Source organism: Hylobates moloch, unplaced genomic scaffold (assembly GCF_009828535.3).
Source record: "Hylobates moloch isolate HMO894 unplaced genomic scaffold, HMol_V3 SCAFFOLD_12, whole genome shotgun sequence".
Lineage (NCBI taxonomy): Eukaryota > Metazoa > Chordata > Mammalia > Primates > Hylobatidae > Hylobates > Hylobates moloch.
The window spans coordinates 67,975,869-67,999,005 of NW_026652287.1; the positions used below are offsets into that span (position 1 = coordinate 67,975,869).

The 23,137-nt window shown below is 38.0% G+C and overlaps 1 long non-coding RNA gene across 1 annotated transcript in view; it reads left to right on the forward strand.

Annotated features, from left to right (window-relative positions):
- The window catches only part of LOC116479712 (uncharacterized), a 39,836-nt gene extending 17,821 nt beyond the window's left edge, over nucleotides 1-22,015 (forward strand). The window contains exon 3 of the long non-coding RNA XR_004251045.1: nucleotides 21,808-22,015. This is a non-coding gene — a long non-coding RNA (uncharacterized LOC116479712). The remainder of the gene's footprint in view (nucleotides 1-21,807) is intronic.
- Nucleotides 22,016-23,137: the final 1,122 nt, after the last annotated feature.

The following is a 23,137-nucleotide window of genomic DNA, read 5'->3' on the forward strand; positions in this document are numbered from 1 at the left end:
CCCATACATCATCAAGCCAACTTGGAATTCAAGGAACTGCAATAGACAGAAAAGTAAGTAGGAGAGTCCAGTTCATGTAGACACCAAGTACACAGGGGCTGGTAGAAAGCTGATTTAGTGAGTACCTTGGTGCCATCATTTGAATGTATCCCCCAAAATTCATATGGTAAAACTTAGTCATCAATGTGCTTATATGAAAAGGTCAGGGGGTGAATTAGTCATGAAAATGGAGCCCTCATGAATGGGATTGAGGGCCTTATTAAGAAAGATTTGAGGGAGCTGTCTCTTCTGTTTTGCCTTCCACTTTTCAACATGTAAAGACTCAGTGTTCAAGGTGCCATCTTAGAAGCAGAGACTAGGCCTTCAACAGACAACAAGCTTGCCAGTGCCTCTATTTTAGACTTTCCAGCCTCCAGAACTGTGAGAAATAAATGCCTACTATTTATAAATTATCCAGTTTCTGGTATTCTCTTATAGTGGCACAAGCAGACTAAGACATGAGGTGAGCCAAAGTGGTTCCAAGACACCAAAATGCCAAAAGCTTATGACAGCAACACTAATACTAACTTCCACCTGTTGAAGTGCAGCATCTACTGGTTTCCCTATCCTAGTAATGTAGTCCAGAAGGATGAGATAGGGCTGAGTCAGGTTAAAGTGAAGGATTCGGCATCTATAGCTGAGAAGAGCTGAGAAAGGCAGAGAATGACAGTGAACATTCTTGGTGTTTAGCCAGGATCTCCCCCCAAAAAAACCCATGAAACATGACGGTGAGGTTTCAGGTGGGTGTGGGAGATATTTTGGGGAGAAGAGAACTATTCTATGGTGTCCTTAAATAATATCTGTGTAAAAGGTCTTTATTTTTGGAAGACCCTCTGTTACTTGTATTTTCAACAAATGGGTCCGAAACCCTGCCATATTAACATCATATTGCACCATAGCCAGATGCTACAAACTATGAACGTTTTTTCACTTTTATGAGCAAACGTCACAATTACTTTTTTAAAAAAAAAAAGCAAGAATAATTTTCGTTCCTTGGAAAAATTTGTAAAAATGTTATCAATAAGATGAAAAGATTCAGAACACATTTATTTGTATGCAGCACATACACTGAGGACTGGAGCATTTGCTAAAATGAAATACACCTGTAAACAAATGACTTAGGGGGAGTTTATAGGTGGTCAACTCCACTGTGCAAGGTATGCTGCTCATACCCTCTTTCTGAATAGATTTTTGTGATAACTAAAAAGTTCCGATTTTATCTCAAAAGATGTTAATACATTTTTAAAAGGCTTGAAATGGGCCAAATTATAATTACATATATTAAAATAACACAAGAATTAATTGGCTTCACAAAAATACTAATGAAAAAAATATCTTAGGCCCATCTATTAAGAGAAGAAATGTTTGACTCATGACTTGAAATGGGGGACATAGATATTTTGGTATAAGCTTTAAAAGATAACATATTAATTTCTGGTTCTACAAAAAGACTGACATTAACACCCATCCTATTCTGTTCTACAGCATGCTTTGGTACAACTTCAATAAATCCTTACATACTTTAATTTGAGCCATAAATCTATGTTGCTGCATGTTGCTTTTTAAAAGAGTGAAGTCTAGGGTAAAAGCCAACCATTCAACTCTTACACCATGTATTCACAATTATGTCTTCTGAAACCATGCAAGTTACCAGGACCAATGATTGACATTAAAATTATTCTTATATTTGAGCAGCAAATTATAAAAAAAGGATGCTATGCAATTTATGATTAGTACAATTGCTAAAATTTATAGTAGCTCAATTGCTTTAAGATAAAAAATTCAAGATCTCCCCATATTTATATATCTAATTCTTTAGCTCTGAGAGAATCCTCTGTCAAAGAAGAACATATTGCAGTTTTCCTTATGAAAAATTAGTTTGAATGTAAGTTCTCACCTTAAAAAACATTAAATTTTAATAAATCATGGAATTTTAAGGTCAGAAAGGACCTTGGAGATCACTAAGTCTAACCTTTTTTTTTTTTTTTTTTTTTTGGAGGCGGATTCTCGCCGTCTCCCTGGCTGGAGTGCAATGGCCGATCTCGGCTCACTGCAAGCTCCGCCTCCCGGGTTCACACCATTCTCCTGCCTCAGCCTCCCGAGTAGCTGGGACTACAGGCACCTGCCACCATGCCTGGCTAATTTTTTGTATTTTTAGTGGAGACAGGGTTTCAATGTGTTAGCCAGGATGGTCTCGATCTCCTGACCTCATGATCCGCCCACCTCTGCCTCCCAAAGTGCTGGGATTGCAGGCGTGAGCCACCACACCTTGCCAGTCCAACCTATTCTTTTCGGACAGGACAAATGAGGCCAATAAAGGGGAAATGACTTGTCCAAGGTCATAAAGTAGCAGAGGCTAGACCCCAGCAATCTCATCAGCAAGATATCTTGCAAGCTATCTTTCCAAACTTTTCTGGTTTTATTCGCTCTCATTAATTAAAAAACATCAGGCACACAGCAATATGACAAACATAGACTTTTATTCCAATTTTGAAGTCAGAACATTAAAATGATTCCTGAGAGTTTAACTACCTGCATTTTATTGAGAATGCAGTCAAGAGTAAATTATGACTAGCTATTGTGATTATCCTCAAATACACACATAAATTACCTTAATGTACTACACTGGGTGGCATAAATTTTGCATTTCAGGTATGTATACTGTGGCAGCTTTTATTTATATTATGCTTGCCTGTAAAGTATTATAAGCATATCACAAATTTGACCTTTAATTCAATATCTCATGTATTAATTAAAAATAATCAGGTAATTAGATACCAAGTAAATAAAATTTTAACTCAAAATCAATTTGTATCCTTTACTTTTCTGAATACTCCAAAACAGAGATATCATTCATTCTTCTTGTTTCTTCCAGATATGCATACTACCTGCATCTAGGACATATCATAAATTTGTAAACCATATTTGAGGGTACAAGGATAAAAATCAGATGCATGTTCACACTTAACAGTCCTGCCTTCAACTGCTGCCTTTTCTTAATACTGGACAAATAGTAACATTGTGGGCAAAGGACATGAACAGACACTTCTCAAAAGAAGACGTTTATGCAGCCAAAAAACACATGAAGAAATGCTCATCATCACTGGCCATCAGAGAAATGCAAATCAAAACCACAGTGAGATACCATCTCACACCAGTTAGAATGGCCATCATTAAAAAAGCAGGAAACAACAGGTGCTGGAGAGGATGTGGAGAAATAGGAACACTTTTACACTGTTGGTGGGACTGTAAACTAGTTCAACCACTGTGGAAGTCAGTGTGGTGATTCCTCAGGGATCTAGAACTGGAAATACCATTTGACCCAGCCATCCCATTACTGGGTATATACCCAAAGGACTACAAATCATGCTGCTATAAAGACACATGCACACGTATGTTTATTGCAGCACTATTCACAATAGCAAAGAGTTGGAACCAACCCAAATGTCCAACAACGATAGACTGGATTAAGAAAATGTGGCACATATACACCATGGAATACTATGCAGCCATAAAAAATGATGAGTTCATGTCCTTTGTAGGGACATGGATGAAACTGGAAAACATCATTCTCAGTAAACTATTGCAAGGACAAAAAACCAAACACCGCATGTTCTCACTCATAGGTGGGAATTGAACAATGAGAACTCATGGACACAGGAAGGGGAACATCACACTTCGGGGACTGTTGTGGGGTTGGGGGAGGGGGGAGGGACAGCATTAGGAGATATACCTAATGCTAAATGACGAGTTAATGGGTGCAGGAAATCAACATGGCACATGGATACATATGTAACAAATCTGCACACTGTGCACATGTACCCTAAAACCTAAAGTATAATAATAAAAAAAAAACATTTTATTATTTTTTGGTCAAAAGGTTAATATTTTCAAATTGTGTAATACAATTAAATATTAAAATAAAAACATACATTACATTATATAGACATTTAATAGCAACCTTTAAATCCTCTTACCAGCAAAAGATAATATGTTTTACTTCCTGAGAATGGAATCTGACCTGTGCTGTCTTTTACCATGGAGTTATTTTGAATGAAAACTTGCTTGATTGAATGACAATATACAGTTGAAGTATTTTATCACCATCAAAGTTAGAAATAGCCATAAAATTTATCAAATCAGTATATAAATATACTTTTTGAGACAGTCCTGCTCTGTCACCTAGGCTGAAGTGCAGTGGTGCAATCTCAGATCACTGCAAACTCTACCTCCTGGGTTCAAGCAATTCTCCCACCACAGCCTCCAGAGTAGCTGGAATTACAAGCACATGCCACCATGCCTGGCTAATTTTTGTATTTTTAGCACAGATAGAGTTTCACCATGTTGGCCAGGCTGGTCTCGAACTCCTGACCTCAAGTGATCTGCCCACCTTGACCTCCCAAAGTGCTGGGATTACAGAGGTGAGCCACCATGCCCAGCCATAAATATACTATGAAATGCATCCAATAGGATGGATTATAGATTGATGGGGGAATGATGGGTACATAGGTATGTGGTAGTGCGAGCAAAGTAAAATGTTCATAGCAGGATTGAGATGGTGGGTACATTAATGTTTACTCTAAAATTCTTTCAACTATGCTGTTATGTTTTAAAATTTTCATAATGTGTTGGAAAAAAAGAATCTGGGAAATAAGATAAAGGCTTAAAAATTCATGGGATTTCTTCAAAATTATTTATCAGATATTTATTGTCTACAGTTTAAATAAAAATCAAGGATGGCTTTAAGAAGTCTCATAATCCTGAAAATACGTCAACACAGAATGACCTTTTTATGAAAAAGGAGATATTTTAAAATATCAAAACAATTCAGGTAAAATATGTCTCGAGGTAATTCAAATAATGTGTATATTACCTGATATTTTGAGATTATATTTACCTAAATTGAGATTATACATGTATTTACCTGAATTCTTCTGAAACTTGATGTAGATAGATATGTGTGTATGTTTGTATGTATGTACAAATGTACTAGAAGCTGCAGGGAAAGAAGAGGAGTTAGAGGATAAGTAAAAGAAACCATGAAAGAGATTGTAAATATTTAAATAGTTCTGAGGGGTAAGATTTCATCATTTTAGATTAGAAAAACCAAAAAGTTCCTGATATATGTTGAAGAAAACCCAGGATGGATTGTCTGTTAACTATGGCACATGCAAGATGTTGGCATCAATATCATGTCCACTCATGGTATCAAGATCAATATACACGTTCCTTGTTGCCGCAAGAACAGTCTGTTAGGGTCAGGAGGATTTAATATGGATTCATTCTCCCTGGCAATGAATCATAACCACTGGTGTGGCTCTAAAAAGATAGAAACCCTGAAGGGTTTACCCTTCTAAGATTCTGATGCCATAAGTCTGAAAGGAGAGTTGGGCATCTGAATTGTTCTTCATGCTAGAGGAGATTGCCATGCACAGCTGGTTTCGAGTACAATTTCTTTACCTCTTAAGATGCAAACAGCAAATTATTCTTAGTCATTAGATCAGTAGACCTATAAATTCCTCTTTAAATTATTAGTCGTTGCTGTGTTCTCCCATTTTGTTCAGCTCTGCTCTTAGATGAAAGGATGTTATTTTTTCCAAGGTTCCAATAAACCATCATTTCACACTCAAGGATACATTTATAAGATCTAATTGTAGTTTTTTTTTGTTTTTTTTTTTCAAAAGACTTGAAATAGAGAAGAGGAAGTTAGTCTATTAGAGTTTGCAAAGGGGCCTGGCAGAGGATACAAATAGAAGGGAGAAGGAGAAGGATAATGCCAATTCAGAAAACCCTGGTGGAACACTTACATCTTTTGTCATGTGAAGAACTTTCCAAAGATTTGAGGTAGAATGTCATCAGCTAGTCAGGTCCAGTACAGCGAAGGGTGGTCATGAATTCTAGCATGTCTGGGAGAGTGCTGATTTGTGACTACTCTCCCAGTATCATTAATAATGCCTTTCACTCTTTAAAGTATCCTGGACTTTAGACAATGGATTATATGGTCACCATAAGGTTAAGAGTGTTTTGGACCGGGTGCAGTGGCTAACGCCTGTAATTCCACAACTTTGGGAGGCTGAGGCAGGCAAATCACCTGAGGTCAGGAGTTCAACATCAGCCTGGACAACATAGTGAAACCCCATCTCTACTAAAGATATGAAAATTAGCTGGTCTTGGCAGTGTGTGCCTGTGGTCTCAGCTACTCGGGAGGCTGAGGCAGGAGAATCGCTTGAACCCAGGGGGTGGAGTTTGGGGTGAGGTGAGATCCCGCCACTTTACTCTAGTCTGGGCAACAGATCGAGACTCCATCTCAAAAATAGCAACAAAGGCTGTTTTGGAGATCAGATTATAAATATAAATTTGGCAAGTTTCTTAATCTTACTGAGCCTTTGTACCTTCAATTGTGAATTGTTAATGTTATCTTGAAGGTTGTTGTAAGGGTTAAATTAAATGATCAAGCTGAAGTGCCTGGTCATGAGTCTAGCTCCCTGTGAAGGCTCAGCCATCAGTAGTAGTTAATATCAGGATGGATAGTGCAGGCTTGCAAGCCAGTCTGCCTGGATATAAATGAAGATACTATCTATCACTTCTCAGCAGTGTGACTTGGAACAATTTTCTTATCTTCTCTAGGCTATTCCTCAGCTTCTTCTCTGTGAAATGGATATGAGGGGAGTCCCTGCATACAGTGTGCGTTGTAAGGATTAAATAAAGCAGAATATATGTGGGGCTTCAAATAATACCTGGCACATAATACTCAATAAGTGTAATATATTATGTTTAATCCAATAAACTTAGATTTTTAAAATATTTTTATTAGTGGACAAAAGACTAGTGGACAATCTACTGTGTACAAAATGACATCTGACTTCATATGAAGGTGTTTCTGTGGTATAAAAATATTGACAGTAGAACAGACTCACAAAATGTTGGCTTCTATTTTGACCTTTGCCATTTTGCCATTCTATTATTTCACTTTCATGAATTATAGTTATTTTGGCTCTCTTTTTTGTTTTGGCATGAGTGGTCAGAACCTGTTCTAGTTTGTTCTCTTGCTGTCATTGTCTTAACTTCCATCCTGAGCAGGTGGAACCACAAAATTAAACTGAGGCATGACCTTGGGACTGCCTTCCTGATGAGATGAAGGGTTGGGGAAGAACCAAAAGAGCATGGACCATGTGTTAAAACAAGACAACTTGCTCAGAAGCTAACAAATAGGAAAACACTTGTTTCAACTGCAGATTCCAGTCTAAAGGAGCTAGAAGGTAGCAATGTAAGTACCAGGCTTGGGGTGATAGGGAGGAGGAAGAAGGAGGCTGGTAAGTTTTTATGAAAACCTCCAAACTAAGTTTATATCTAATGTTTCCATCCCTTGATATAGTAAAATAAGATAGTAGGCTAATAGCACAGAATGAAGTAGTGCTAATTTATTCACATAGGTGTATCTCTGCAGGGTCAAGTGGAAAACTAATACATTAAACATGGTACTCTAATCTGAATGTCTGTGTCCTCCCCAAATTTATATGTGGAAAACTAATCACCAATGTGATTGTGTTCAAAGGTGGGAAGCCACTGGGAAATGATTAGATCATAAGGCTGGAGACTTTGTGAATGGGATTAGTGCCCTTATAACAGAAGCCCCAGAGAACTACCCTGTCTCTTCAACCATGTGAGGACAAAGGGAGAAGGTACCATCAATGAACCAGGAAATGAGCCCTCCCCAGACACCAAATCTGCTGGTGCCTTGACCTTGGACTTCCCAGTCTTCAGAACTATGAGAAATACGTGTTTGTTGTTCATAAGCCACCCAGTTTATGGTATTTTGTAATTCAGTCCCAGTGGACTAAGACACATGACATTCTTTAAGTTGTCTAGCAAAAAAAATTGTTAGCGCACATTGAACTATCAATATAGTTACTTCTACTGAATCAAAGAAACATGTAAACTGTAACTAGTTTATTAAATTGCTGAAGTTGGTAAGATGCAAACAGAAAGCAACTTTATATTTCTGAAGTAATCTCTCAACTTGGTCTTCCCCACCCCTTGATGAAATCTTGGTCGCTCTAAGAAATCTCATTTTTCAACACACACATACACATCCAATCAGCGTAATATGAAAATTTCAAACTCTCACCCAATTTAAACCTTTTCTCTTTCCCTGAGCTGGATCTGCTTCATGGTTGAAAACCTGCCAAGGGGAAGGGGTGCATATAAAGCCTGTTAGTTAAGGTTCTGGAACAGATAAATCCTGAAATACAGTGGCTTGGCGCAATGAAAATTTAGTTTTTCTCATAAAAAGTGGAACCAGCTATAGTGGGATAAGGGCAACTCCACCAACTGTATGCTGCTGGAATTCTTGTGACAGGAGAAAAATAACCCCCTATTATTTTAGGTTATTAAAATAACCAGAAAGAAGAGATCACACTGTATTAACAAACAATGTGGTGGAGACAAAAGGACTGGATGGTGCTTTTGTTTTGATGTATTTTATTATTTTGTTATCTTCTGTTTTGTTCAGAAGGATGATCATTCAACTGAAAAATTATGGTAAAAGCATTTTTTGGAGCAAATCAAAAATCAGAATAAGTGGCAAGATTGTAAAGAACACTCAGTTGCCTTAGATGCATCAAAGTTTTTAAGTCTAGGGGAATTACCCAAAATATACAAGAGCGTTCTGATAGAGCCACTGAACCACCCTTTGTTGAGAGCTCAGCTGGAAGCTGAACCATTACAGGGCCTTTGTGTCTGGTTTGCCCCCTGTGCTGGAAGCACCTATGCCCCACAACATCCTTATTCTGTTGGGTATTTAGTAACTTAGACCTAGGGCTCTGCTGAGGGTGCATCTTCTCCAGGAAGCCTTTCCTATCTCCCGAGGCTGGTGGAGACTACTGCTGCACGTTTCCAGAGCACTGACTGCACTGTCCTCAAGAGACCCATCACTAAGCCCTGCCTGTAAATTAGCTGTAAGAGGACTGGACCTTAGTCCCTGTTGCATTCCCCTGGGCTTGGCATAGTGCCAGGCACTATTGCAACTTAAGTGTTCAGTAAACAATTCTTAAATCAATGAATTAAACACATTATTGTATCCTTCTCGATCCTTGCTCAAAGGAGAGTTTTCCTGCTCTAAGGCCAAAGCTAAATAAATCATTTTGTCTGAGCATGGAGGCATAGTCTGAATGGTAGTATACAGAGATACCTGGAAGAGGGAGTACAAAAATATACTGTTCTGAAAAAAACACTTCATTAGGTCCAAAGCTGCAGCAGTGATATCTGGAAAAATATTCAATTCTTATGCCACTCAATACTCAACCAGTACACTACAATAGTTTCCCTTAACCAAGCACTTACAGTTTGTCAAGACTTGTGCTAAAAAATGTAAAGTTTTAAATCCTAACAGTCCTGAAAGATGAAAAGTATTCTCTCCCATTTTACAGTTGAAGAAATAGGCTCTGAGAGATAAAATGACCCACCCAGGACCTCACAGATGGCAGCTTCCAGAGACCCAAGATCTGCTTAATCCTCAACTCTTGCACCTTGTGTTGGCTTCTTAGGGCTGCAATGATAAAGTACTGCAAATGGGTGGCTTATAAAAACAGAAGTTTATTCTCTCACAGTCTGGAGGCTAGAAGTTTACAATCAAACTGTTTTTCCCCTGACACTCTAAGTAGAAGCCTTCTTTGCCTCTTCCTAGCTTCTGGTGGTGGTCATCGATGATGGGCATTCTTTGGCTTGCAGCTGTGTCTTTCAAAGCACTGCCTGTCATCACATGGCGTTTTTCCTGTGTATCTGTCTTCACATTATCTTCCCCATAAGGACACCAGTCATATTGGATCAGAGCCTACTTTAATGACCTCATCTTAACTGCTTACAACTGAAATGATTCTATTTCCAAATAAGGTGACATTCTGAGGTACTGGGGGTAGGACTTCAACAGTGTGTACACAGTTCAACCTGTAACACACCTACCCACTCTTACTCTTCTTCTCTGAGAAATGTGGGAGTGGCATGATTTTCTTAATATTGAGAGCACAGAAAACAAATTATTCTGAAGGGGCACAACAGAATAACAAAGTAGAGGGAATCCTAAAAAGCACATCTAAACACCAATTGCATTATTCCTAGTTTCTGTCATGAAATTTCAGTCAATAAAATATACTCCTTAAGCTATTTCCATCTTAATAAGGATGCTACTGCCACGACGAAGTTTAACAGAAGCAAGTCTTACACTTAAAAAAATGTTAATTTTTACATTAGGGATTTGACTTCATTATACAGAAAAAAATGTTAATTTGATCAATGTAAGGAACAAAAGCAGATATGCAGACCTGAGTTCGTTTTCATGCAGCTAATTGTCTAAGTTTAATCAAAAGATTATGTAGTATTTGTTGGTAGCAGTGGTAGATGAAGCCAGCTATTCACATACAATTTATGCTTCCTCTTCCAGAGTGTGGAGTTGCCACTCAGAGGTTACATTACTACTCGCCAATGGGATGTGAGTTGAAGTAATGTGTCACTTAAAAGTTTCATACCCTATTTCCCATCCATTGGTTAGAGGTGAGAACGTCAAAGATGTAGAGGCTTAAGACAAAGGAGTGCCCTAAATTAGTGTGTAAAGGAAAACTGCCTAGCAACCGGGACACATATTGGACCATTAGGTTAGGTAGAAATAACAGGTTAGGGTTTATGTGTTACAGCAGTTAGTGCTATCCTAATTAACACAAAAAGATATACCTTATAGAGCATCACTACAATTAAAAATATTATCTTAAAGGTCAAGTGTATGCAATGAGAAAATGGATAATACAAGCTGGAAAAAAATGGAAACTAGTATTACACGGGACAAAATATTTGGTAAAGTTGCCGTGTGTCATAATTCAGGCAGACCATATGTCTACTGAGCATGTGGCTTTAAGAAAAGTGGTTGAAAAGAATATTAATGTAGGGTATTTTTCTTGCTACTTTTAGCAAGATATTATAAAATAAACAACAAAAAAAGACCTTCAGCAAATCAGCAAAGATCAGCTCATCTGAAATCACAGTCGGACATATGTGACTTCACAAGGAGGAAAAAGCTAACTCCTAGGACCTGAGAAAAGACTGAAAAATAAAATCTTAAGAGGCCTATTATGATTTCTCAGTTGAATGAAGTGATTTAGTCCCACGGCAAAAACCAGCATAAGGCTATTTCAGTCCCACCCAAGCCTGTTCTTTCAAATGCCTCCAAAGCAGCTACTGCAAAGTTGAAATACAGGGACACAGGGAAAGGAAACAGAAAAAGCAGACATGTGAATCTACCTTTAGGAGTTAATTTACAATATGATTATTGGTACATGGGACTGACTGAAAACAGGTTAAAAGCCTACTGTATTTCTGAGGGACCTCTGCTGCCAAAGACATCAGTAAAATATGTATTAGTCTGTTCTCACACTTCTAATAAATTACCTGAGACTGGGTAATTTATAAAGAAAAAGATTTAATGGACCCACAGTTCCACGTAGCTGGGGAGGTCTCACAATCATGGCAGAAGGTGAAGGAGTAGCAAAAGCACATCTTACATGGCAGCACGTAAGAGTGTGCGCAGGGGAACTGCTCTTTATAAAACTGTCAGATCTCATGATATCTATTCACTGTCATGAGAACAGCACAGGAAAACCTGCTCCCATGATTCAATTACTTCCCACAGGGTCCCTTCCAATGACATGAGAATTATGAGAACTACAGTTCAAGATATTTGAGTGGGGACACAGCCAAACCATATCATAATATGTTGATTATTTGAGTCTTAAAACCCATTGGACCTCAAGCTTCCATAGGGAAAATATACAGTGAAAGCACTGCAGATCCTGTAGAGAGTATCCTTCCCAATGCCCACTTCAGAAGGCCAGGGAAAATACCAGAAAAGAAAGATATTTCATAAAATGGAGCCAGGCTCCACAGAGAACAAATGAGAGGAATTTTTCTCCCTGAGAGAGATTCAAGATCTGACCTAGGAACTTCTCTCCCCTTTAGGCTACCTCCTACATTCTTTTGACATGTCTTATTTTGGGAAAACTCATGTTCAGCTTTTTCTGGTTCATCTTGTACTTTCTGTTCCATATTAAAATCAGCCCTGAAATCACATACTGTTCCAAGGAGCCCAACTTTCTCTTAATGGGGAATAGCTTTCAGTAATCAAGATTTGGTGTGGTGTGCTCATTGTAATTGGAATGATTTTACTTCTAGACCCTTTTGTAGACACCCAGGATTGAGGGGGATGAGACTGAGACACACATACACACACACCCCTATTTTTCTACATCTATTATTTCCCTGGATGATGCCATCTCAAGAGTTTGTATTTGTAGTGATGGTTTTTCCTGCAGCTCTGGGAACTGGCTCTAGATATCCAGAGCCCCTCGATATCTAGAGCCAGTTCCCAATGTTCTTCAGTAAGCTTCTATTTGATCTGTGATCTGAGGGACTCTGATCTCAGCGACTGTGGAAAGCTTGGGGCCTAGGCTCCCTCACCTAGGCTATGATGGAGACCTCTGGTTCCTCTTTTATATCATCCTTCAGGATGAGGAAGATGCAGGTCTCAAAATTCCTCAGATGGGGTATGTGGGTGATATACTTCCTGAATCCAACCCTTACATAGCCACAGATATCTGTCACCAGGTCAGAGGAGCCATATCATATGGGTGAGTATAGGATCCCCGAGTTTAGTTCTTTTTGATGTAGATGATTTTCTTCTGTCTTCTGACTTGCAGCTTTCAGATATATATATATATATATAGCCACCACATATATTGATACTATGTAACAGGCACTGTTCTAAGCCATGTATCAATTAACTACTAGTTAATTTAATCCTCGTAAAACATTATGGATATCACGATCACTATTTTATATATAAGTAAACTGTAATAGAGTTAAGTAACTTACTCAAGACACACAGGCATTAAATAGAGAAATGTGAAATCAGAACTAGACTATGTGACCCAAGCCATTATTCTAAACTTGTATGATATGCTATCTCATAGGTAATTTTGATTCTTTTCTTTTGGGGGGTATCTTGTTTTTTCTCTCTGCAAGCATACAAATTTTTCTTTTCCTTCTTGTGGCTCAAGAATTTTGCTATAATATGCCCAGGTATGCTGTTTAGATTTGTTTCTCTTACCAAACTTGCTTGGAATGTAGTATCTCCTTTCAAACTACGAATTCAGGTTTATGTTCAGTCTAGAAAATTTTCATCTATTACCTGTAAAATCATTGTCTCTTGCTTATCTTGTACATTTATCTCTTTGTGGAAAACCTATTATTCTCACTCTAAGTCTTTGCACCCATCTATGTGTTTCCTTCATCGCATCTGTCTCTACATTTTTGTTCATTCATTGAGGGATTTCTTTTACTTGGCATTTATGGTCACTAATGCAGATATCAACAGACTCCATTCTTTTCTTCAATATACCTATTGGTTTTTTGTTTCTTTGTTTGGAAATCATGTTTTTTTTAGTTCCAGAAAACCTTTGGCATGGACTCTCCGCTCGATTCCTCAGGGATCTGCAGTAGTGCTCTTTCTCTGGGCACCTACCTCTGTGGTTTAGTCTTTCTCTGAATGATGGGACCACATCACTATATTCTTGCCATTTCTTTTCTTGGCTCATTTAGGCATATGACTGATATTTCTGGTACCATAAGTGATTGTGGTTCACCTTGTGGAAGGCAAAGCATTTTCTAACTTTAGGGACAGAGAGGGGAGCCAGAAGGAAGCCTCTCTGCCCTCTGTCCTCACACAGTAAAGGCCAAGCCCACCTGCTTAGTTTTCCTCGCACCTCTTGGGGATTAGCAAGAACAAACATACTCATAGTATCAGTGCCAGTTTTACCCCTGGGGGTACACAAATTCCTCAGGGCCCTCTGGTTCTAATTCTTGTCCTAGGGCTCCCCAGTAAAGGTTTAGAGACTCCTCTGATGCTCAGGGAGAAAGATCCACACTTGCTTCATGAAGGGTATCACCTAGAGCCCAAGACCTGCCACTCTGATCCTGTGGATAGATGGAACTAGGGATAGAGGGAAAGTACGAAGCGCTTAGGTTGTCTAACATGTTTCCATTATCTGTCCTTATATTCAAACAACTGAAAGAAGAAAAAACGTAATTACTATATTCAATATAGTTTCCCCAATATCAAGTTTTCATGCTTCTATTATTCAAACATCTCATGAAATTTCATTTCTACATTTTTAAAAATATTTACCAATTGGAATATTCTAATTATGAGTTTGATATACATACCCAAACATGTATAATTTAGCTGAAGATAATTGTGAGGGCCAAGATCAAAGAAAAATGTGCAGGAGGAAGAGACTGATTTCAGGGGGTGTTTTGCTTCATTCAGTTCCTCAATAACCACATACCATTGGTGTAGGCATCCCTTAATATGTAAAAATGGTAACTTTTACAGGCACTGGTAGATCAAGGCAGAGCTTAATAGCAAAAATTGAGCCAGGAGTAGAGTTGAGATTCTCTTGAAAATAAAGAAGTACATCAGGACAACCACTTGGACAGAGGGTCTCTTAACTGTGTTTGGAGATTAAGTTAGGGTATATATGTTAGGCCAAAGTTTTCCTTAGAAAACATTTACTGAGTAAGCTAGAGGTAAATGAGAAATCAAAGCCATAAAGTTCTATATCATGTTCATAATTTTAACCTAGAAAAATGTTAAGAGAAATATAAGTAGACAACCACTTTGGCTACATAAAATCTCAATGAAGCACCCATAGAATTCTTAACTTTAAACAATGATACTTCTGGATATAGTCTCTAAGATGAACTGTTTACAAAATGTGCATCATAGAAACCAAATGAAATTGTTTTCTCTTTGTCACCTTATCAGAAATGTCTTTTCTGACCACCCTACTCCTGTCTCGGCTATTCTTTGTTCCTTGTACTTATCACCATCTGACACATATGTTTACTTGTTTATGTGTCAGTGAGCAATCTCCTCCCCAGTTGATTGTAAGCTGAGAGCGGGGACTTCGTTTCGCTCATTGCTGCCTACCTAGTGCCTGAAAGAGTACCCAAGATATGATAGGTAATAAATATCTACTGAGTCAACGACTGATGGACTGACTGACTGAATGAATTATTTCTACACTAGACAAAAGCTACATGGTATCTTCACAAATAGTGATTTCAGTTTTGGAATATTTGATTTGTAACATTATCTTCTTGAACTCACTAAATGTCGGGATCATTCACCTATTAAATCCACTGCTGGATTTAGATATTAGACCCTGTCTTCTGTTTATAAGGAAATTTGTATTTTTACTCTTATTGACGTGGGTTGGACCCAAAGATTGGGAAAGTACACATCGAGTTATCAAAAAAGAACTTCACTTTATTTTTTATTAAGAAATAATTTTTATAAGGGGAGGCCAGAATTCATTCATATTTTCCCTTGCTTGAAAATATTAAATTATCCATCCAGAATTCTTCCTCTTTCTCTTCCTATTCTTCTTCCTCCCTATCCTTCGAGATCTCAGATGAACGGACATTACTCCATTGATACATCTTAATTTCATCTTTGTAAGAGGTGAAGATAAAGTCCTATTTTTAATATAATTTACTTCTAGCGTAAACTTTTACTGTACACCATAATTCTATATCAAAATTGCACATTATTCCAAAATTTTAAATACCTTTTTAATGTAATAAAATATCTCTAACACAAAATAGCAGTTATTGTCAAAGTCTTATGGAACTGGATGATTAGACAGTGTTCCTCAACATAGTTGTAAGATCTGAGAGCTATAGAAAACAAAAAAATGAAAACAGGACATGAGCATCTGCAGGGCTTGGCTTATCAATGTCATTTTCATTAAAGTCTCAGAAATTTCAGAGATATAAGCAGTAAGAAATACAGATTTAATTATTTCATAAAATATGCAGATTTATTGCATCTACAGTAATACTACAGTAATACTACTATGCTCAGTAAATGACAATGTTTCTTTAAAAAACAGTAATTTTATGCCAAGTTAATATTTTGAAGGATCTCTTTCCTTTCAATTCTTGATGTGTTTGTGGGTTAATGACATACCAACTCAGTGAATACACTTAGGACACTTATCCGATAATTTCTAAGGCAGTGAAAGTAATTGAAAATGTTGCCTTCAGAATTAGAAGGTGGGGGACTGAATCCTGTTTCTGCCACCCATTTGCTATGCAATCTTGGGCATGTGGTTGAACCTTTATGTCCCCCCTTTTTCCCATCTGTTCAATGGAGGTGGTAAGAAAAGCACTCACACTACTGGATTGTATTGTTCTGAAGATTAAGAATTAATCCATCTGAAGCACCTGAGACAATGCCTGGCACATAATGGACCACAGTATTTTCCTGGATTCCTTTGACTTTCCAAGAGGGATTAAAAGGATTTCTGAACTACAAAATACTGGATTATCAGAACTAACTGTATCTGCTTCATAAAGTTTCATGGAGCATAATAGATTCTAGTTTAGGTTAACTGGCTTTGGTTGCATTTCTATTTCCACTTAATTTCTTAAGTTGTTCCACATGGCTCTCTGGAAAGCAGGAGTGACATATGATTGGCAAAAGTCTTCTGTTCTAGCCCTTGACTGAGTAGATTCTGCTTAGAACAAGGATGTTTTGTTCTTGTTTAAAAAATGTATCTTGTACAGCTTAAGACTAGAGCTCTAACAGAATCATTGATTTATTAATTTCTCCTTTGGCCAATGGAAAGAAAAGCAAAGTTTGAGGATCTTGTCTCACCTCAAAGAAGTGCATTTTATATTTCTTCAGAGCTTTCAGATGCCAATTTCAATACATTCTTCTCTGACAACCAATTAACATGCAGTGTTTTAAGATTAAAGCTTAACATTCCACAGGAGACAGTGTTTAACTCTAGAAGGCCAGCTTTCTCCCAGGGGACCTCTTACCAGTATCTTTGCAAGGACATATTCATGGTAACTAGAGACCTAGATTTTGTTCTTGTGAATGCTACTGACCTTCAATTTCACTAAGCAAGTATCCTCTAAATAGCTTTATGTTTAGAATTCTGTTCTCTTTCTACACCTGCAAAAGCAGTGAGAAGAGCAGAGCCCCCTTTACAAACAGTAGTTAACTAGTATGCTTTGTAGTTTTTAGGCTACAGAAATAATTTTATTTGCTATATTCAGAAATACAGTTTCTAAAGATATCTAAGACTCGATAAGATAAAATAAAGACTTTTAAGGAAGGCACATTAAAGCTACTCCTCTCTGCTTCTATATTTTCCTTGTCTTAGAGTATGCATCTGCTTGTGTGCCATTGGTCTGAAATAGGTCATATGGAGATAGGAAACTGAAATATTTACCATGGAGCTGATCAATGATATACTTTTTACAGGTGATGCATGAGATATTTTCTATTCCTGACCCAAGCCATTTCTGCCTCTTCTTTCCAGCTAACAGAATCCCAATTTGTTCAGATAGGGACCTTCACCAGGGATGAATCATGATTGAGCTAAATAAACCAGGCTTTCTAATCTCATCCCTCTTGGATGTAATTGGTTTGATGATGAGCAGGTGACCTAATTCAACTGCAGGTGGAGACAACTGGAGAGGACTTCGCTTCCTGACTAAAAAGACAAAGCTGTGCAAAAAGGAAAGATTTAACTTTCTCCCCTTCTTTCTTCCTGGAATATGGCTCTGGTTCCTGAGATGCAACAGATGTTTTGTGACATGAGCAAAAAGTCCAAGGATGAAAGGTAAAGATGAAGATGGAAAGGCCCCGATTCCATGGTGGGATCAAGGAGCAGTTGAACCTACTCTAGCAACTGTCTGCCACTGGAATTCTCATAATAGAAGAAAAATAATCCCCTATTCTATTAGGTTACTGAAGTTTGGTTTGCTGTTTCTTGCGATTGAATGCCTAACATAGATGGGCTCTCCTGAGGTTTGTTGTGAGACTCTATTGCTAACATAGTAAGCAGTCTGGGTGTCTTCATTTGGGTTCCCTCAATAATAGACCTTATGACAAGGATTAGGGTGCAAGTGGTTCATTTGAGAGGCAAAGGAAATATCAGTAAGCAGTTAGGAAAGTGAAAACAGAAAAAAGCAGCCAATAAAGGGTGCATTATCAAGCCAGCTACCACTGTGAAGAAACTCTACAAACCAATGGAAAACACATGCCTCAGGAGTAAAGGAGCTAGGGTATTTACATACCAACTCATTTATTGGTTGAGGAAGGCTTCCAGGGAACATTAATTCCCTGGCATATCTGTTTACCATATAGGAGGCAAACTGGGCTTTAACAGTCAGAGAAAGCCCTCAGGAGAAGAAATGCAGGGACTGATCATTGAAAGTCCAGCTAGCAAGCATTAAGTCAGTGTGGCGATTCCTCAGGGATCTAGAACTAGAAATACCATTTGACCCAGCCATCTCATTACTGGGTATATACCCAAAGGACTATAAATCATGCTGCTATAAAGACACACGCACACGCATGTTTATTGCGGCACTATTCACAATAGCAAAGAGTTAGAACCAACCCAAATGTCCAACAACGATAGACTGGATTAAGAAAATGTGGCACATATACACCATGGAATACTATGCAGCCATAAAAAATGATGAGTTCATGTCCTTTGTAGGGACACGGATGAAACTGGAAAACATCATTCTCAGTAAACTATCGCAAGGACAAAAAACCAAACACCGCATGTTCTCACTCTTAGGTGGGAATTGAACAATGAGAACTCATGGATACAGGAAGGGGAACATCACACTCCGGGGACTGTTGTGGGGTGGGGGGAGGGGGGAGGGACAGCATTAGGAGATATACCTAATGCTAAATGACGAGTTAATGGGTGCAGCAAAACAACATGGCACATGGATACATATGTAACAAACCTGCCATGTACCCTAAAACCTAAAGTATAAAATAAAATTAAAAAACTAGGAGATACGGAAGGACAATCAAGGGCATCTGCTGCAACTAATGAGCTGCTGTTACAGGCAAATACGGGTATTGAGTTAACAGCTATAATCGCTGCGTTCATCTCTGATAAGACATTTTAAAAATACCTTACAGACACATGTGTCTCCCTGCTAACTCCAAGTCTAAGTATAATCAGACTCCTACTTCCCCGAAAAATCCTCATAAACATGCCACAAAAGTCATTGACTATTTCTTCCTGAAGTCAAAATTGATGGTTAAATAAAAAAGGTATGCATTTAACATGCCCTTTGGCTCTGACTTATGTTGGCCAAGGAAGGGAAGAGGATTGGGATTTAAATGAAAGGTGAACAAACAGTATTCATCTTCCATCTGTATTTAGTCTCATATTTCCTCCCTACCCTTCCCATCCTGGTTTCGAGAAGTAACACCCGCCAGGTGCAGTGGCTCATGCCTGTAATCCCAGCACTTTGGGAGGCTGAAGCGGGTGGATCACCTGAGTTTAGGAGTTTGAGACCAGCCTGACCAATATGGTGAAACCCTATCTCTACTAAAAATACAAAAATTAGCCAGGCATGGTGGTGTATGCCTGTAGTCCCAGCTACTTAGGAGGCTGAGGCAGGAGGACTGCTTGAACCCAGGAGGCGGAGGTTGCAGTGAGCTGAGATAGCACCACTGCACTCCAGCCTGGGGACAGAGTGATTTGTCTCAAAAACAAAGTTACACCCTACTCTGTTTTAAAAGTTTATTCGTTTCTCTTTTCTTTCTCTACCTTCCTGCAATACATTCATAAGACCTGACTCACCTGTCTCGTAATTCCTACTCCACGTTAAAAATAAAACATTATGATATGCTCCATGTATTAGTTCATTTTCATACTGTTATGAAGAACTGCCTGATACTGGGTAATTTATAAAGGAAATAGGTTTAATTGACTCACAGTTCAGCACGGCTGGGGAAGGTCACAGGAGACGTACAATCATGGTGGCAGGTGAAGGAGAAGCAAGACACCTTCTTCACAAAGCAGCTGGAAGAAGAAGTGCCGAATGAAGGGGGAAGAGCCCCTTATAAAACCATCAGATCTCGTGAGAACTCAATCACTATCACGAGAACAGCGTGGGGGGAACTGCCCCCATGATTCAATTACCTCCACCTGGTCTCTCCCTTCACAGGTGGGGATTATAGGGATTACAATTCAAGATGAGATTTGGGTGGGGAGGCAAAGCCTAATCATATCGTTCCACTTACGTTTTATTGGATTTACATATTTTTTGGAGGTGGGTTAATATGGTTGAGAAAAGTAGCACTGGACTAGAAATTTTGCAAGACCTGAATTCTTGTAGCAAATGTATAAATCTACTAGCTGAAAGAACACGTGCAATGCACTTACCTTTTCCATGGCTCAGTTTCCAGATGAAGAAAATTCAGGGTTTGACAAAACCAGCTCTAATGACCCTTCCTCCTCTGAAGGTCTAATTTTTCAATTGACTTGGAGCCTGGCTGCCTCTGTCTATGTCATGTTTATTTTATTACTCAGGTTATTTCCTCCTAGAAGGCTTTCTATGGAGCTAGTCTAACTAGGCAGTGAAATAGGAAGCTAGCCCCATGGTCCTGTTGAGATGAAACTAAGGGAAGGAATCCTTTCCTCAAATTCAAACCCTACTGCCTGTTATCCTACCAGTGTAGTTTTATTTTATCATGTAAAGGTTTTGCCAGTTTTACTATGTATCATTTTGGAGAATGGGGATTACTCTTTAATGAACAAATATCGTATCAATTAACACTATAGCAGAAAATAATGGGGGTGAGAAGGGTAATGACAGGTAGGGGAATAAAGACCAGAAGAAAAAAATAAAGAATGAGGCTAAGGGGGAAGATGGAGGGTGTAGAAAGACAAACTTTGCTTAATTTGTCATTTTATTCTGCCTGACACCTCCTTTATACAATGTCCAGCATAGCCCCAAGTCATGTGCGGGTGAGTGATTTCGATGGGATAATGACATGACACTTTTAGTCAATGGTATTTATGGAGGACAGAATTACTCGGGAAGAAGAATGAAATTAAATCAGAACAAAAATATATTAAACTCCTTTTCTTCAAAAATAGAATCTTATTTTCATACTGAATGGGTCAGCATCCATACTTTGAACTTTTAATAAATACATGAAAATGTAAAAAACATAACTTGCAACAAAATTCTACATTTGTTAGCTTTAAAGTTATTACCGAGCTATCACCTTTGCTTATGTAACACCTGTCATTTTTCAATCTAAATCAGCCATATGTGCTTCAAAGGAGAATAGCCTGCTATTTAGAGCTTCCCAGCCATTATCACAAAATCAGACCACCACTCAGCACGCTGTCACTCAGATAGAAAAGAAATGCCTTCTTATCTGTGCAATTTGTCACCCGAATGCTCTGAAGCTCCTTTGCTTCACAGCTAGGGTGCAAGTTAATTCATCCAACAAGCCAGACATCATTTTCCTAAAAAGGTCAGCTTGATACACTCAGAGACCACAAGCATGTATGCAGCAAGCTTCCAACAGAAACCTTGATATCTTTCCAGCACCGTCACATTTGCACGTGATATAAGGAACTAGCTCAAGAATTGGTGGTGAGTCTATGGGCTGCCAGATTCTCCTATCTGTGCTGAAAGAAACAATGGAATGTCTCTTGGATCCAAGTTCTATTTACGCAGTTGGTGTGAATTTTCAGTTGGCCTCTGTTCCCCAACTATAGCCTGAAATCTTAGAAACATTTGTTTCAGCAGGACAGCTGGTTCTTCAAGAACACTCTTCAGTTCTATGATCATGAACGTGACATTTCTTTTTCTTTTTAGCATAGCCCATCTGGATTCTTTACACTAAGGCAAGAGGCAAGCAGAAGACAGAGAGAGAGAAAGCAGAGGCCCTCCAGGAAAGGAAGCCCCCTTCTCAGTCGGCCTAGGCAGAAGTAGATTTATTCTGAGGATTCACTCCAAGGGTGAAGCTTTAAGGGTGCTTCACTTGCTCTGGTTTCATAAATAAATTTTGACCTTCTTACATACATTTGGATTAAATTTTCGTGTTTTTTTCTAAAAGAAATTGTCCAAACCTGAGGACCCATGAACTTAGTTTCACCCCTCCTACTGGGGAATCCTAGCAACTCCAAATGGCCTTTGTCACCATCTGATTCTTAAATTCTAATTTCCACATTGTTGTGTAAAAACAAGAAGCTATAGATAACAGCTGAGTTGTAAAGTTATCTGGTGTATTTTATTAATAGCAGTGATTGATGTGGATAATGAACAATCTGGAAAATCCTGAATATTTAACAAACAATATTATTTATGTCTATCCATTTTACTTTACATACATAGATGGAGGCTTTTAAAGAGTGTTACTTGTGAGACATGTTTTTAAAATTATTTTATCCTATTTTATGTTATTAGACCCCTGAGAACTCAAGTTTATAGAGATTAGCAATATGATTTTTATAAATATTTTTAAGTACTTACCTCCCAGACCATTGTAAATGGGATGGGCAATAATTATAAATTTATCATTAAAATAAAAAGAATGTTAAAAAGCATATAAAAATTACACAATCCCAATCTATCTTGTCACAGATTGACTGTCAAATGCATTCTGATGGGAAAATGAATAGTAAAAAAAGACATAATATACTGACATTGAGCATATTTTATATTGAACAAGACTGTTTAAAATTCTTCACATAGCATGTTCAGGCTGCATTTTAATTAAATGCCATGCAGAAGTGCTCAGCTTTTGAACCATGTGATATTCCCAGGACAACAGTAAATTTCTAGGGAAAATTTGAACTGCTAAAAAGTTATTTCTGAAATTGTCCTCTGTTCTTTATTATTTCAATGTAATGACCTTGCCACTCAAAAAAAAATCCATTAAAATATTTTTCTCTCATAAGCGATAACTTTATTTGATAGCAAATGTCTTGAAAGCCTAATAAAAACTAATATTCACATCACGTCATGTTATTTAAAAGTATTTTCACACATACTTTGTCTCATTTAAACAACATATCAACCCTATCAGTTTTATTTTTTATTTTTGTATTTTACTTTGAGTTCCAGGATACATGTGCAGAACATGCAGATTTGTTACATAGATATACATGTGCCATGGTGGTTTGCTGCACCTATCAACCCATCA